Source organism: Nesoenas mayeri (genome assembly GCF_963082525.1).
Source record: "Nesoenas mayeri genome assembly, chromosome: 17".
NCBI lineage: Eukaryota > Metazoa > Chordata > Aves > Columbiformes > Columbidae > Nesoenas > Nesoenas mayeri.
Window position 1 is genome coordinate 2,446,791 of NC_137565.1, and position 16,072 is coordinate 2,462,862.

Here is a 16,072-nt window from a genome sequence, read left to right on the forward strand (position 1 = left end):
GAAGCATGAAGTGCTACAATAATTTTACATAGCTGCGTGCTTCACAAAGCACTCCCGTATTGCTGCAACACTTCAAATATTTGTAGAAGGATGTCAAACTGGAATGCGGTCAAATTGCCTTTTGAAATAAAAGTGGAAGACATCCAAATACAATCCACTGAGTGAGAAAAGCACTTGGGGTGTCTTTGAAAAGAATAGTTTCAGGTCATTTGCAGCTTTCTGAAGCGAGAGTCTCTATGTCGGTGCAGTTAAAGCAAGAGGTTTGTGCTCGCGAGCATCCAGCAGTGCAGGTCGGTATCTCGCTCTTGTGCAGTGATAGAAAAGATGGCAATCTGCAGATTACACTGCCCTCATTTGTACAGATTTCCACACTCAAGACAGCAGCTGGCTCGCAATGGAAGCTCATCTGCTCTCAGCCACCACCAACATACGTGCTCTTACCTACATATGTCCATACGTGCTGTGTGCCTGCCTGTGCGCGCACCACAGAAGTCCTAAGGAGTTTCACGTGATTTCTTAGCGGTTCATATGTGCTGAATCCAGCAGCCCGATTTTGGAAAAGATGCCTAATTCAGGGTTCAAATTCATTTTGTTTGGTTTTTCACATCTAAGTAAGACCTGACATGAGCTGCCTCTAATTAAAATTGTGCTACTGTGTCACTCAGTCCCAGACTCGGTAGTGGGAAAATATGCCATGATAACATCTCCTTCAATTTCCTCTTTAATTTTTGGTACAATAGATGTATTTTCATCTGCCTTCTGAAGAAGAGACTAATGCATCCCTAAAGTTAATAAAACGATACGGGGTCATTTTTATTGCAAGGAAGTTAAACATCTGCTCTGTCTATTGCAGCATATTAAACAATATTTTATTATTCTCACTTCCCTGACCTGACTGGTGGCCCCGGCAGGCAGAGAACCCTATTGTCTGATTTCCATACACATGTAGCAATTTAAAATGTGAACTCAAACGTGGAGATGCCGCCCGGCTGCAGACACAAGTCGTGGGCAGGGGGTGTTAATGTCCCTGCTTGTCCCACATTGGGGAGGTCCCTTTCCCCCACTGGGGAGGTCCCTTCAACACAAACCATTCTGTGATTAGCAACTCTCCCCATGGAGCAGCAGCACCACGTGCAGCAGCTGCACCTCATCAGTGTGCTTAGAACTTATCCCACCCCACTCACACAGACCAGCTGGGGGCTCACTCAGAAAGAAGCTTTTAATGCGTGTGCTAAGCCTGGTGCAAGTGGAGCCCCACAATGACACCAGGGAATGGGTATTGGGAGAGGCAGAGCGCTATGGGGCTCACCCACACCTCCAAGAGAGCAAACGGGCTCCCACATACCTACGGGTTTAAAGCAAGGCCAGAGTAACACAGCGCCAGGCCTGATCTTTTCCATCTCTAGCAGGAGTAGGATGCTACAAAGCTGCTGTGAATGGGAGGCCCACAGTATTGTTTTGTCTTTTATACAATTCAGGTTTACACAGGTGATAATGGATTCTTGGTTTAAAAGGGTTTTCTCTGCAGATGGGAAACCAAGACTGCCGGACTGCTTATGGGCCTGCAAACCAAAAGGGCTGCCCACAAAAATAATAATAAAAAGAGGTTATTACTGCTGAAACTCATTGGGATGTCGAACACTAGACTGTGAGGAGCAGAAGCGCTGCCCCAGTCCCAGGTCCCTGCAGTTCTCTGCTGTATCCAGATCTCCGGAGCTTTGTCAAGGTACAAAGAGGGGAACAAACCCACGGTGATTTGCTTTCCCTTAAGCTTTGCTGAAATCACAGCAGTTCTGGTAATGCTTCATATCCACCGTGGGGAGGAGGAAGGCGGCTGAACATTTTTAGCCGTTTTTCACCCCATCCTGATGGAGGCTGGGAGCTCAGGGACAGCACGCAGGAAAAACACTTCACTTCACATTAACATTTCCTTCCACCCACTTAAGAGCCCTGTATGTGCCAGCAAAAACCAAAACTAGAGCATCCGTGGGAAGGGAACACAAAGCCATGCGAGGGCAGCCCGAGCTCTGCTCGAGTGGAACTTACAGAGGGGAGGAGAGACGGGCTGAGGCGCTTGCCCAGCTCTGGATATTCTATAGACATGTTTGCCCCAGTTGCCAGGATTTGAAATAGATTTGTTTATAGTGAGCATAGTAAAGTGACTGTCTACTGAGATGCTGACAGTTACAATTAAGCCATCATTATTGGCAGAAGATACAGATTAAAACAGATGGCAGGTTTACATGGTATTAGAAAAATCGCCATTCATTCCACTACTGCTTTTTCTTAAATAAAATCAACTGAATTCTGTTCCTGTATGAACTGAAATAAAGTAACACCTATTCAGGCCAACTGTTTCCCTTTCCCCCCATCCATCCCCTCCCTCTCAGGTTTGTGATGGTTGCTCACAATTAAAAGGTAAATTATATTTATAGCCTTTCTCAGAAATCAGCCTCTTTATTACTGTCAGGTCTACAGACACAACTGGCAAAGTTCAGCCGTCTTGTGTGTGAAGTGGCATCGCTTTCCTCATTCTCAGCACCCTCTCATCTTTCTGTCAGCCAAGTGCACATCGAGAGGGAAATAAAAGACACTCCAGGATTTCTGCTTTCTCAGTGCTTAGAGCACTCCCGGCTTGGCTGTCAGGAACTTCCTCAGACAATAATATTGCTGATGCAGGCGCCTCAAGCCTGAGACTGTGTTTGAGACTGACCCAACCTACTGCACCATTTGCATTTGGTCTTGTTTCCAGTGCTGAAGAATCCTACATGTTTGAGCGACAGTGAGTGGCCTCATCTCCCCATACCAGCATGGATTGATTGTGTAAATCTTGTGCTCAGCATAAACTGAATATGCCCCTTCTGCTCCCAATCCCTGCTGCAGAATGGCCTCAGTCTGCTCACACAAGTCTTGCAGCCCCTCCGTGATGAGCCACCGAGCAACTCACCACGACTGTAATTCAGCATTTTCCCACTGCACAGCAGCCACAGCCCGAGATGCAGCTGCACAGCGAGTTTCAGCAACATCCCATTCTTTCCTTACCGTCAAAGGCATTTGTTCAGCCCAACTTTTTGCTCCCACCTACTGCTACTCTTCCTGTCACCATGGAAATAGTGCTGCGACTTTGTGTTGTCAGCCTGTGGAAGCCACCGCACAGCCCGCGGAGGGATGTACCTGCGGGGATGGGGACACGGGCTGTGCGGGGCCCACAGGGGACATCACACTGAGCATCGTCTGCAGCCCGCCCCGAGCGACGGGGACACCTCATTCCACTCCTGACATGACTTCTTCAAGGTCAAATAACAAGTCTGTAGCAATCACCTGTGCCTCAGCTCTCCCATCTGTATAACGATTCTGATTTATCTGATGGGGCATCTTGGGGCTCTCTTCAGTTCATTATTGTGTTTATGTACCTTAAGAGTCTTTGTTTTAAGGGATTAAACTAAGAATTAGGATAGTATCAACATCTTGTCAGATTCAAGACTTCTTCATGTAAACTGTAATCACAGGCTTAGGTAATTATTGTATTTCCTTTCCAAGAGACAAATAAATAGTCAGCGTAGCCACATGTGAAACTCTTCTAGCTATTACAGGTTTTTATACCCCATTGGAAACTGCAGCACCTCACTCGCCAGCAAAAGCTTCTCCACACTGTTCTCATCCAGAACTAGAGCACAGAAGCGTCTGCTCTCCAGCCCAGAGCTCACGGCTGCATATTCCACACACACTCCATACACTCAGCACCACCCATTGCGTATCAGATGTGCCTCACCACGAGCATTTCAACCTCCAGCTGCAAAGAGGCAAGAGCGAGTATTCAGTACTAGAGAACTGTACATAGATCAGAAGCAGTATGAGCCACAGCATGGCAGCACTCACGGCTTTTTAGGATTGCCACACCAAACAGCCAAGTCCAGGGCACACTTACTCCAAAAGACTTCATGCCAGGGAATCCAGTCCAACCCCCTTCATGAAGCCCACACATCAATAGTCCTTGGCCAGATTTGATGGGGAAAATCTTCTCTGTGAATGAACACAAGTCCAAACCTGGCCCGGCATTACCTTCTCCCAACACTCAGCACACACTTTCCCCTTGGGAATCACATACTCACATCACCTTTCTGGTGCCACTTCTGTACACCCTGTGTGATGATCTGCATTTATGTCATTCTCCCCAGCCAGACAAAAAGCTGATTACCACTAATGAGCTCTGATGAGCTGCCATGAGGAGGCCAGGTCTGCCATCCTGCTCACACTTAGCGCTCACCTCCTGCCGTGTTAGCAGCTTTTTGAGCCTGGATGGACCCTGCTCTGAGTGCTCACCTGGGTTTGGATGAGCCCACCCTCTTCTGGGGGCAGCAATGCTGGTGTCTGCAGGGAACTCCATGTTTTGGATGCTCCAGGCTCTCTCGAAAAGCCAGCTAAGAGACAACTGGTTTTGTTTGCAACAGGACTCTCTTTGGACTTCAATCCTGCATGCTACGAACCCCTCTCATTTAAGCCCTTGGGGGAGCAGCACCCCAATTTAGGAGGATCAGCTGCCTTGACTGCTCCCAGCTTGCTCAGTCCTCCTCTCCTTGCATTCTCTCACTGATAAAAAGGGGATTCAGCTTTGCCTTGACAGTCACACTTGAAGTACAGACCTGCACTGATTCCACTCCCCGTTCTCAGAGCCAAACCACCACTTTCTGCATGGCAGCTTCTGCTCCCAGGAGCCCTTCCAGGCTTCGTGAAATTCAAGAGAGTCACTGCTATCACTCCACTATCTGTATATTAGGAAGCATTTGAAGGAAATATGTTCTCCCTCCCCCCACCAGTCATTTCCCCCTAAACCCTTCACTAACATTGCAGTGAAATTTTCCAGCTGGGAAATCAAACTTCATTTTCCCCCAGGGCAGCTCAGGTGATAACTGCTTAGCCACTAGCAAATTTTATTACACCAAGAGGTATTCTCCTTTTGTTTTCCATCAAACTGATTTTCCAGCTCTGCTCTGTACCAGTAAATGCGTTTGCTTCTCTATTTCTTGCTTGTCAGCTATGCTGCGCTGGGCTCCGCGGGAAGGTGCGAGGAGCATGAAGCAGAGCCGAGCGCTGCTGGCACCTGGAGGGACACGGACCGGGTGAAGAGTCACAGAACCACGACATGAACATGTGTTAAAATATTAAAACCCATCTGGGCTTCGGATGTGATTTCAGAGTTTATGGTCATCTAGAGGCAATGACGCATTAAACTGGAAAGGTATTTTATTGAATAATGTTAGAAAGGCTGTTTGCAAAAAAAATATAAAGGTTGGGGGACTGCTGAGCTCCAGGCAATTCATTAACCCCCAGGATCCTGGAATCCTTAACAGAATCAATGCATATAAGAGATAAATGAATGTTTCTTCCCCAGTTAAACAAAGCCAGGACTTCACCCATACTCCACAGCCACAACACTGCGATCACAGATTGTATCACATAAAACAAAGCAAAGCAGCCTGACTAGGGATGGTTGTGTAAATTTGGGGGTCATAGGATCCCATGTTGTCAATTGTCCCCAAGGAACAGGGACCTCTCGGGGCTCAGCCCCACGTGCTGAAGAAGGGGCAGGTCCCCCATAGGACTGGCTGCTCTGCCATCTATTTGCTTTTATATTATCTCTGAGGAGCTGAGAGCCTCGCAGAGCTGGGATTTTCCAGGACACTTCATTTTCATAGTGACTGTCTTTAGAAAGGCAAGAGCCTCAGCAGGAGCAATCCTGAACACCGAGGACAGACTCGGTGCGTGAGCATCACTCAGGCTGCTGGTTGTTTCTTGGCACTGTCCAAACATTGACTGTGCTCAAGTGCTACTAAACCAACATTCAGTGCTTGTGCCATCAGTTCAGGCTGAGGAAGCTCTGAGAGCATCAATATTTTGCTGGAGTGCAGCTTTAAAAACAAAAACCAAACCCACTTTGAGAAGAGCGTTATTGTCCCACAGTCATTCTGAGAGTGGGACTCGAAGACACAAGCATGGGCTGGTCTACAAATATTCCAATACAATGGGCAGGGCTGGTGCCACCAAGACCATCCAAGCAACTTTCTCCCTAGTACTGGAGCAAATCTGATGCACAACATCACAGGTTGCTGCATCTTTCAGAATAGTTTTGTTAAGCAAAAGGTGAGTTTTAAACAAAACTTTAAAGCAAAGCATGAAGTTCTGCTGCTCCCGAGACTCCCTGAGGCCAGAGTCCTTCCCTCTGGTGTAACAAGCAGTAGAAGGGGTGAAATGACATGGATAACAAAAACTAAACATAAATAATGAGGAATGGGAAAGTGAATGAAGGAAATAACTCTTCCATTGTTAGAACAGTGCTAGTGGCAGCTTTATAGCAACTTATCATTTCTATTTAAAGCATGGTTTGGGGGCTATAATCTCTCAGCTGTTTTCTGTACCATCTGGCTGAAATTTAGCATAAAATGTTATCTCAGAGGTATATGAATTCTTTTCCCTTTATCAAAATTGGAGAATTTGGGCAAAGAAACTAAGATATAGAGACCCACATTCAGGAGTGTTTTGATCAGTTAAGGGCAACATTCCAGTTAAAAATAGCTTGTTGAGATAATATGGCCATGGGAATGATGTCTGATTCTTCCAGAACATTTTTCAACATCTGAAAGTCGCAGGTGTGAAGCCTCAAAGCCACATGTGCTGAAATTGCCCTCCAAGAAGCTGCCAGGACAGTGCAGAACTCAGAACGCATCCTCCTGTTCCCCCCGAGCCACTTGCCAGGGCTCACAAGCAAAAGCCCCGTGTTCAAACCCAGGTCTGGCCACTGTGGGAAAACAGCACAACCAGGGCTTGGGAGCTTCTGGAAAGAGTTACAGGCAAATGAGTACCCAGGACATTCAGTATTCCATGTGGATGCAGCTGCTGGGGAGAAGCAATAGCTTCAGAGCGTCTCTTCTCATCTCTCACAACACCACCTGATAAAAATGCAGCATTTACTGTGTCCAGACAAAGGCATGTTCTCATCAGGGTGGATGGGGTGATGGTTTTAAACCCAAGGATGGGAGATTCAGGCTGGACATGAGGAAGAAATCCTTTTACACTGATGGTGGTGGGAGCCTGGCCCAGGTTGGCCAGAGAGGTGGTGGATGAACCATCCCTGGAGACATCCCAGGCCAGGCTGGACAGGGCTCTGAGCAACCTGAGCTGGTGAAGATGTCCCTGCTCATGGCAGGGGGGCACTGGGGGAGTTGGGAAGGTCCCTTCCACCTCAAACTATTCTGTGATAACTCCATGCAAGTCAAACAACTCAAAGCTGCTGAAGCTGTGTGCAGCATCACTGCATGTGCCACCCATTCCTGCCTCACTCCGTGTCCCTGGTCCCATCACTCCACCCTTCTCACTCCACTGGTTGTGTTGACTTTGGTCAAGCACTCAGAGCTGCTCGAGAGGGAGAGTGTCCCTCCGCTGCTGCCACGTGCTGTGGCGCTTGCCAAGAGCAGATGACAGACTCAAACATCACTTCTTGCCCCATTTCCAGGCCACCACACTCGGGAGCCCGTGTGTGCCCTGGAGGGACGCAGGCTGGTCACGAGCAGCCCTGGGACACGACTCTCAGAGTCAGCAACACGCTCACTCTCCATCTGTTAACCTGAACAAGGGCGCCTTCCAGTCCCTGTCATGGACATAAATTACCATCATCTATTTTCCCCACCCGTTCCACAAGCTGGGGACGCTATAGCTGTTTCCATGTTTCACAGGTGAACAACTCTTTTTCCCTTAAACCCTAGACAGAAACTTTCTAATTCATTTTACATAAATCTGATTATTTCCATGCTCTGTGCTGCTTTACCCCACTATCATCTTCAGTCATCCTTTGAGTTAAAGGTGTAGAGCTTTATCTGCTGAAAGTCTCTATTTTCCAGCCTGGACTTCAATTATGCAGCAAATAACACAGCTCAGTGGAGGAAGGTTGTTGGAATAATTTGTATCTTTTATACAAACTGATAATAAAAATTTAGCTCCTTGATGTATCTTTCTCCCCTAAACTGTACTTATGTTTCCTTGAATAGATAAATGCAAGATAAATTCAATTACAGCATAATTTTTCCCAGGATGAATAACCTTTAAATCAGCTCTGATCTCAAAACACATTATGAGATAACATACTGTCCATTACATTGTTGAAATTGGGGCTATGGCAGTGCCTAGAGTTGTCAGGATGAATAGCAAACTATTTATGTTCCTCTTTGCATCCCTGAATACCAAACAAGCTCAGGAATGCTGGCAGCAAGAAGCCCAACTTCAGCACCGATTGTCAGCTGAGCCAAGAGGCACTTGCTTGACAGCTCTGGCAATGGTGACACGGGGAATTAACAATTAACTAATTAACACTTAAAGAACTAAAGAGCCAACACTTCACCCACATCACTATTGCCTAGCCTTGCTTAGCTTTGTATAACCTACTGTATGAGAAACAGGAGTTTTGAGTGGGTGCTTTGGGCTGTATAACCAGCAGCAGTGCTGAGGTGCCTTCTCTCGTCACAAGATTTATGAGTTCTTTACCTCCTCTTTCATTTTATTTTAGCACAGCTACTGTCTGCTTTTAGGGGAGGCTGCTGTTAAAAGTGTTTGGTATGAAAGCGACATGCCCCAATGTCCCCAATGTCACCCCTCTGCAAGGTCAGTGGTGTCACGCAGGAGTCTCAGTGTTGAGGAGCAGCGACCACTCTGTGCACCATCTAAACAGACATGGAACATCCTTCCTGCACATCAAGTTAACCCTACATTAAATGTGACAAAGCTTGAGACAATCCAGCTTGTTGAGACCAAACAATCCCATGTGTTTAGGTGCAGACTTGGGAGAGGCTGTGGGTTTTTTGTTTGGTGGTTGTTTTTTCTTTTTTAAGCAAAAGGGCAAGCCCAGCTTCACTTTGGGAACAAATGGAGAAGGGTCTTGTTTAAGCTCTGCCAGGTCACATTCTGCAAAGCAACCTCCGTACAGGTGGTTTGAGACCTCTTCTGAAAAGCCACCATCCAATAGATAGTTAAAAACAAAACCTGAAGCCATTTGAACTAGGGTCTGAGGGATAAAAATCCGTATCAAAAATAGCTGTGCTTAGGAATGATCTTAGTTTAAATAAGAGGAAGTCTAATGGTCCATTTCACATTGGAAAAGCAATGAACCCATAGTGGACTTGTTCTAGTGGGACGGATGAGGGAGGATGAAGTAATTTTTGATTCTCCCCAGATAAAACCCCCTTGGCCAGCCACCCAGCTATTCAGTTTGGTTTGTGAGTGAGAAACAAAACCGAACTACTAACACAACCAACAAGCTGTAGGACACACTGGAGCTTTAGAAATCAGCTTTTTAGCGCTCTAGCAGTCTTTTTCTTTCCTAATTTTTAAGGCCATCAGCATGTCAAGCAGAAAATCCAGTCAGCTGTAGAGAGCTGTAATTACCAAGACTGTTTACAAGAAGCTTTGAGGGCAACAAGCCTCTTGTGCAGGAACAAGTTTCCCATTGAAACAATCTGAGTGTCAAAGCCTCCAACTCGAGTGCCTGGATGGTTTGTTACTACCTAATGAAATGACGGGGGCAGAGCAAAAGGTGCCGTTAGAGCTGCTAGAGGCAAATAAGCATGAAAGAGAGAAGCCCCGAGCGAGGAGAACGGATCAGCAGCTCCTCCTAAGCTGCGGCAGCCAGCTGAGCGCCCACGAGAGATCCCCCGAGCTCAATGGGGGCCAAAGGATGCTCCGAGCTTGTCAGCATCTGACCTCTGGGAGCACTGTTGGACTTTGTGCCACGCACAGAGGCAGGAATTGCTTGCATACAAGACAGGTTGGTGCATACAAGAAGTGCTGCAAGGGTGAATAGGGAAGGGCAGGAGTCCACTGGGAGAAATGGTGCTTTGCTTAACACCCAGACAACAGGCAAAATGATTGTTTAACAGAAGTGCCTGGAAGCTCCCATTCCTGATGCTCATTACTCACATTTTCTTTCATTAAATACTTTACAACAGAAACAATCTTCTGGGAACTCAGTACAGCTCAGGGCAGGCAGTGTATTTGAATGAACACAGGTTGTCTCACCCTAGATGCACACTAAGCATATTTTTTAAAGACACAACCTAGACTTGAATTAAAACACAAACACTCAACGGAGGAAACTTGGAGCTGCCACATGCAGGGCGGTTGGGCCTCCCCAGACCCAGGGAGCCCCGAGCAGCAGCTCTCCCATCTCCCCAGACAAGCCCCAGACCAGGCTTGTCTTCACTGGGAACCAGGCAGCCTTCTGCAAGCCACCTGCAATCTGCTTTCTCTCTCCTACAAGACAGAGCTACTTCCAAAATCAAAGCCTCGGGACTGAATTCAAGACACGCATCTGATGCTGCTTACAGTGGGAATACACAGGGCACTGTCAGATGAGAAGTTGCTTTCTCCAAAGCAGGAGCTGAACTTGACAGTACAAAAAGCTCCTGTTGGTCACAAAGCAGCAAAGGGCCCACGTTCATCACTGGGGTGGTGATCCCAGCGGTGATCAAATGGCACTGGTGGTCGCATTCGATAAGCCCCTGCTAAGCGTCTCTGCAAATCACGTTACATTTATCTGCCTGTTTTCCTCCAGCCAAGGCAAATCACTCTGTACAAACACCAGCTGTTAGTCACAACCTTCCAGTCCTGGGGAGTTGGCATCAGTCATGAAATAAGACTGCTGGGTGTGATTCACACCAAAGAGGGAAAACCATTTCCATTTACTTGACATAACCAACTATAATCATTCTCTCCATCTGAATTTCATTAATATCTGTTTGTTGCTGGTGATGATGTATGAAGGAGACAGAAGATGATGCTTTGAGGCTGGGAAACAAGGTTGGCCCTGAGGGGCTGGGTAAGTATCTGTGTCAGAGGAGCACACACACCAGGAGGTGTCTTTTATGGCACAGAGAAAGCTCTGTGACAGAAAGCAGAATTATTGTGGCAGTAACCTTTCTGAAGAGAATCTCAGGTGGGAAGGAGAAGGGACAGGTCTTCTGATTAGATGGAGCTGCTCAGAGGCTGAACCTGGGAGTATTTCTCATTGAAAATACATTTGGTAGGTACCACCTGCACATTCTGTAATGTCATTTTGCATCTTAGACTCAGTTTCCCTTCATTGTAAAAAGAGCAAATTGTTACCTTTTTTACACTATTTAATGAATTTTTTCACTGTTTTAAAGCACCTAATGCAAGGATTTCTGGCTAGCAGAAACTGGAATGCAGGCTAGGCTGAGCACGACAGGGGGCTGCAACCCTGGAGATCCAAAAGTCCACAGTAAAAGCAAGGCTGGGTCTGCACGAGTGATCCCGCAGGGCCGGGCACAGGCTGTGTTCAGAGCGGGTGGGCAGGCACAGACCTGGACCCACACTCGGGTTTAACGCTCTCCTGTCCCCTCCAGAGCTCAGATGTGCAGCTCTGGCTGCTCCGTTTCCAGGTCATAGCAGGCAAAACGGCATCTGGTAACAGCATGTGTTCTACCCACCTCGTTACGAGGCTTTTGTATCTTGGGTTGGCTGAATGTCATGTAGACACTCTTTGGTACAAAGTGCGAGACCAAAGCAAAGCGGGTCAGAGCCGGCAGCCCCCACCGCTCCATCGTGTCTGTCATCCTCAGAGGTCAGCCCTTATTAAGCCTTCAAGGTCCAGATTCTTCCCGAAGCCACAGGAAACGCCTTCCACTAACATCTGCCAACTTGTTAAAGACCTTTAAATCCTGCAGAGGAGGAAAACATGATCAAAACCCCTTTCTGCTTCTCTGTGTTTTGTTTTATTATCAGAAGCAGCAGGGGAGCTGCCTGCCTCCCCTCAAGCTTTTCTGTTTCTGCAGTCACCTCTCTGGGATAAGCTTTCCTCCCATGCGCATCCCTCAGCATCAGCAGCATCCTCGCCAAGCAGGCGGTTCCTGGGTACCACGGTCATGTCAGACTAGAACAGCACAAGTCGAAGCTGCCCAAGGACTCCACAAGTGCATCCGCTGCCTGAACCATCAGAAATCCCTAAAGACTAAACAAAAGTAATCATAAAAAACCAGAATCAACCCTAAAGCATTCACCTGCTGCACGGAATCTCTCCAGAAACTCACTCTGTCATTCTAGCCACTTGCTACACATTGAAGCATTTTAAAACCTTCAGCTTTTCCAAAAAACAGAACTTTCCCAAACAGCTTTTGTTTTACTCAAAGTTTTCATTTGAGGCAGGCATTTTTCATTCATGAAGATTTTAAACGCAAGCCAAGCTGGCTTCAAGGAGAATTATACCTTTAGACAAAAAGTCACTTTACTTCTATTACCTAATGCATCACAAGTGATTTAAGAGAGTGTGGAACTTCCAGTACCGAAATTCATCTACTTTGATAGCAGATCGCTCTACGATCCTTTTTGAAAAGCACTTGCACAATAATTAAGCTTATACCTACATGATCAACAACACTCCACCTATATCATCCCTAAAGTTGTTCCTCCTTTAACTGCCAATCTGATTACAAAACCTTAGGCTATACTTACTATACAGAACTCCATCAGCTCTACGTCTGTATTATACTATTACCCAAGAGGTGAGGAGCAAGCAGCCAGGACTGCAGAACATGCAGCATTCCATACTTGGAGTGCCATCTCCTGGCAAGTCCCGCTGCATGCACTTGGGTGCAGAGCAGCCGTACAATGTCTGTGGTGTCCGGACACTGGTTAAGCAGCTCATCTCCTCTTGCAATCTTGCCCAAGACTTCTGCACTCCATACTCTCTTTACTACGTCAAGTAAGCACTTACATTCCTGATATAATAATTTTTTTCTTGGCTATTTAGGAATACACCAGCTCCCGATCTTCCCCGCTGTCAGTCTGGTTTTAATTAACCTTGAAATCTTAAAGCTACCTTTTTCTTATAATAGATGCATTAGAATTTTTCTTCATAAGCATCAGACTGACGAAACCTCTGGACGGAAGCCCAGGACAGACAGTGCCCAGCCCTATGGGGCACTGCATGATGCCAAGTGAGTCCAGTTCTTTCAGCTTGATTTTCTGCCATGTAATTGCTAATATTTCTTTTAGATGTAGAGCTCAAAGAGATGAGCTCAAGGATCATGATTTTCTGGAGCTGAATTCTACTATCTCAGAACTGGGTGCTTGCTACGATTTTAACTGTTTCCTACTAGATCACATCCTTGAACCCAGGAACACCAAGTTCCCATTTAAACCAAAGGATTTAGGCACTTATCAGTGAAAGACTTCATGTCCAAAGTAGCTTCTGTAGCGTCCAGCAGTGAGCCCCATCTTAATTTTGACTAACAGCCCAAGGCTGAAGAGAGTCACTTCTTACAGCTCCGCAATAATGAGAGTTCTGCAAAAGCCTTCAAATTGCATTTTAAACCATCATGCCACCAATATCTGAGAAAGATTCAGGAAACCCCAGTTCCTGCAGATGAGCAATGCCGCATGGAACTGAACTAATTAAACTTGTCTAATTAAGCCACAGGGCTCTGAGGGGAAATTGCCAGCAATCATATTTGCAGGCCTTTTAGACCCCAAATTGCATCAAGCCTTGTTCAACCATCCATTTTTGGCTAAACACACGGACGCAGCTCCTGTGAGCCACCTCCACTGACCGCCTTGCCCTGGGGCAATTCCTGCATTACCTCTAAGTGAACTCCTGCTTTCCAATAAAACCTGTTTTGAATGTCATTATTATCTTGGTTGCCTTATTTTGAACTTCCTACTAAAGGGCCATGGGTTTGTTCCTGAATCCAGTGTTCCCCATGCCAACTTAGTGCAACGAAGTTCCCTGGTCCATACAGACACAAAGTGGACACATTTCAGACAGAATTTCAAGTGAATTTACTCTAAAGGGCAAACCAACTTGTTCTAGCAACTCCAAAACACAAGTTACAACATTACCTGTACTGGTTTCCTAATTTAAGGCAGGAAACAACTGATGCTTGATGAGAGAAAAGACAAAGGGGCTCATTAGGTTAATACTTTTTCTTAAAGTGACTTATCAGCATATGGAGGTTTTTATGTCCATTACCTCAGCTGGAAGGCTGACATCAAGCTTCCTGGCTGCCTCCCCTTCTCTGCCCTCACACTGCTATCAGAGTATTTCGGAAAGAACATATGCTTGCTGCTAACTGAGCAGGTTTTGTGAAGTAAGGAGGTCATTTATTATCACCTTCCCCATGCCACTACAGGCTGGCGCTGGCAGTGCAGGATCCTGCTGCACACCGAAGCAGGAGGTGGGAAACAGTCACCTTGTCTCCTGAAACTCCTCCAGCATTACCCCGATGGCCAAGTCTGCTGGAAGAGTCAGGGTACTGATGGTAAAAGAGAACAAGACCCAAACAAGCCACGCGTTTGCTGCACATCCTGACAGCTTCATGCAAGACATACAGGCAAATCAATTCTCCGCATTCGTCTGCATTGAGGCACATCCCTGGGAAGGGTTTCATGTAATGTCCCACCTGCACACCCTTCCCATGTGCTGATGCCACCACCAGCTGAAGGGCTGTGCTGCCCAGAGCACTGCTTTATATCTATTGAAAGGACTTGGCTCCTCCATATGTTTTTTCCAAGGAGACCAACACAGAGCAGTTCCTCTTAGCATCAACCCTATCGCTGAATCTGATTACCTGCTGGTTTAATTTGGCAAATTGTTAATTTCAATCCACTTATTTATGGATTCGGTTTTAATTGCAGCCTTTGATTGCTGTATTATTCCATTCTGGTAGTTTGATGAAATTGTACTGCTTTCATTTAGCAAAACGCCAATTTCATTTTAGATTTATTGGCTCACCTTTCTAATAAAACCTGTAAGTACACAGGACTGGTTATTTTATCAAAGCATAACCAGGTTCATAAACCCACAGCTAAGGGCAATTTAAATTAGGATATTGAAAATACTGAACTAAAATAAGACACAACAAAAGCTGGGAAGGCATACAAGCCTCCTCTCCTCTTTCTGTCCTTTCCACACATGCTTCTCCTCCCCAACACTCCCCAGTAGCTTATGCAACTGGGAATATAACTTGCTGCAGGACCACACACCTGTGCTGGCAAACAGAAGGACACTGAGAAGAGACACATCTGCATCTTTAGCCTTGCACATCCAGCTACCTCAGCTTAACTAGGCTGGATTTTTCAGCCCAGCTCATTCCCATGTAGGTAGAAGGGGGAGGAGACCCAAAGAGAATAAGCAAGCAAACCTCGGTGTCTTTAGCCTTTTCTAAACAGAAAAAAATTGTTTTGATCTGCTCCTTCTACAGGTAGCAGCTGAATAAATACGAGCCCTACCACAGCAATTACTTCGTGGCCAGATGATGCTACTGAAGGACTGCCAGGAGGGAACCTGAACCATGCAGGGCTCTCCAAAAACCTGTTTTACAAGAGGTCTGTACTCAGAGACCTGCACAACATGAAGCTCTGGGAACCTTAATGGGAAATGCTACAGTTCATAGCCATTCATTGCTACGATGAACCACAGCACTTACTCATCATTGCACATTATCACAGGTGATAATTCACTCTGGCCACTTTAGAGTCACACACTTGTAATTCTTATATGTTTAATTTCTTTCTATGGAGATAAGCTGGATATCTCACAAGCACTTGTCTGTGGATCTGCCCTTCAGCCATAAGTGTCAGGCCAACTCCAGGTAATGGTGGGCTTTAAATCAATAAGACACAATGCCCTACAAAGCAGAGAAGATATTCTTGGAGCACATTAAAGAAAAGGGTGTAAAACTCATGTGAAGCTGACGGACATGGTGCAACGAACCTAGAGGATGATGGAAAAAGTAAATGGCAGATCCCAAAACACAGGGGTGGAGTGCAAGAATGGGAAATGGTGCCTTGATTTGCCAAAGTGTTGCTGTTAAAGAATGTTAATCTTTTCAGACAATCCATGAACAGACCCTGTAGCAATATCATATTCAATTAATAGAGTCTCATCTTACAGTAACCTCAGCTCAGTTTTACAAGATGTATAGTGTCACCATAACCAGAGTCCGCAGATAATTCTGCTCCTATAGCAATTGCTACTAAATGACACTTTAGTGACAATTGTCAGCTACGCAGC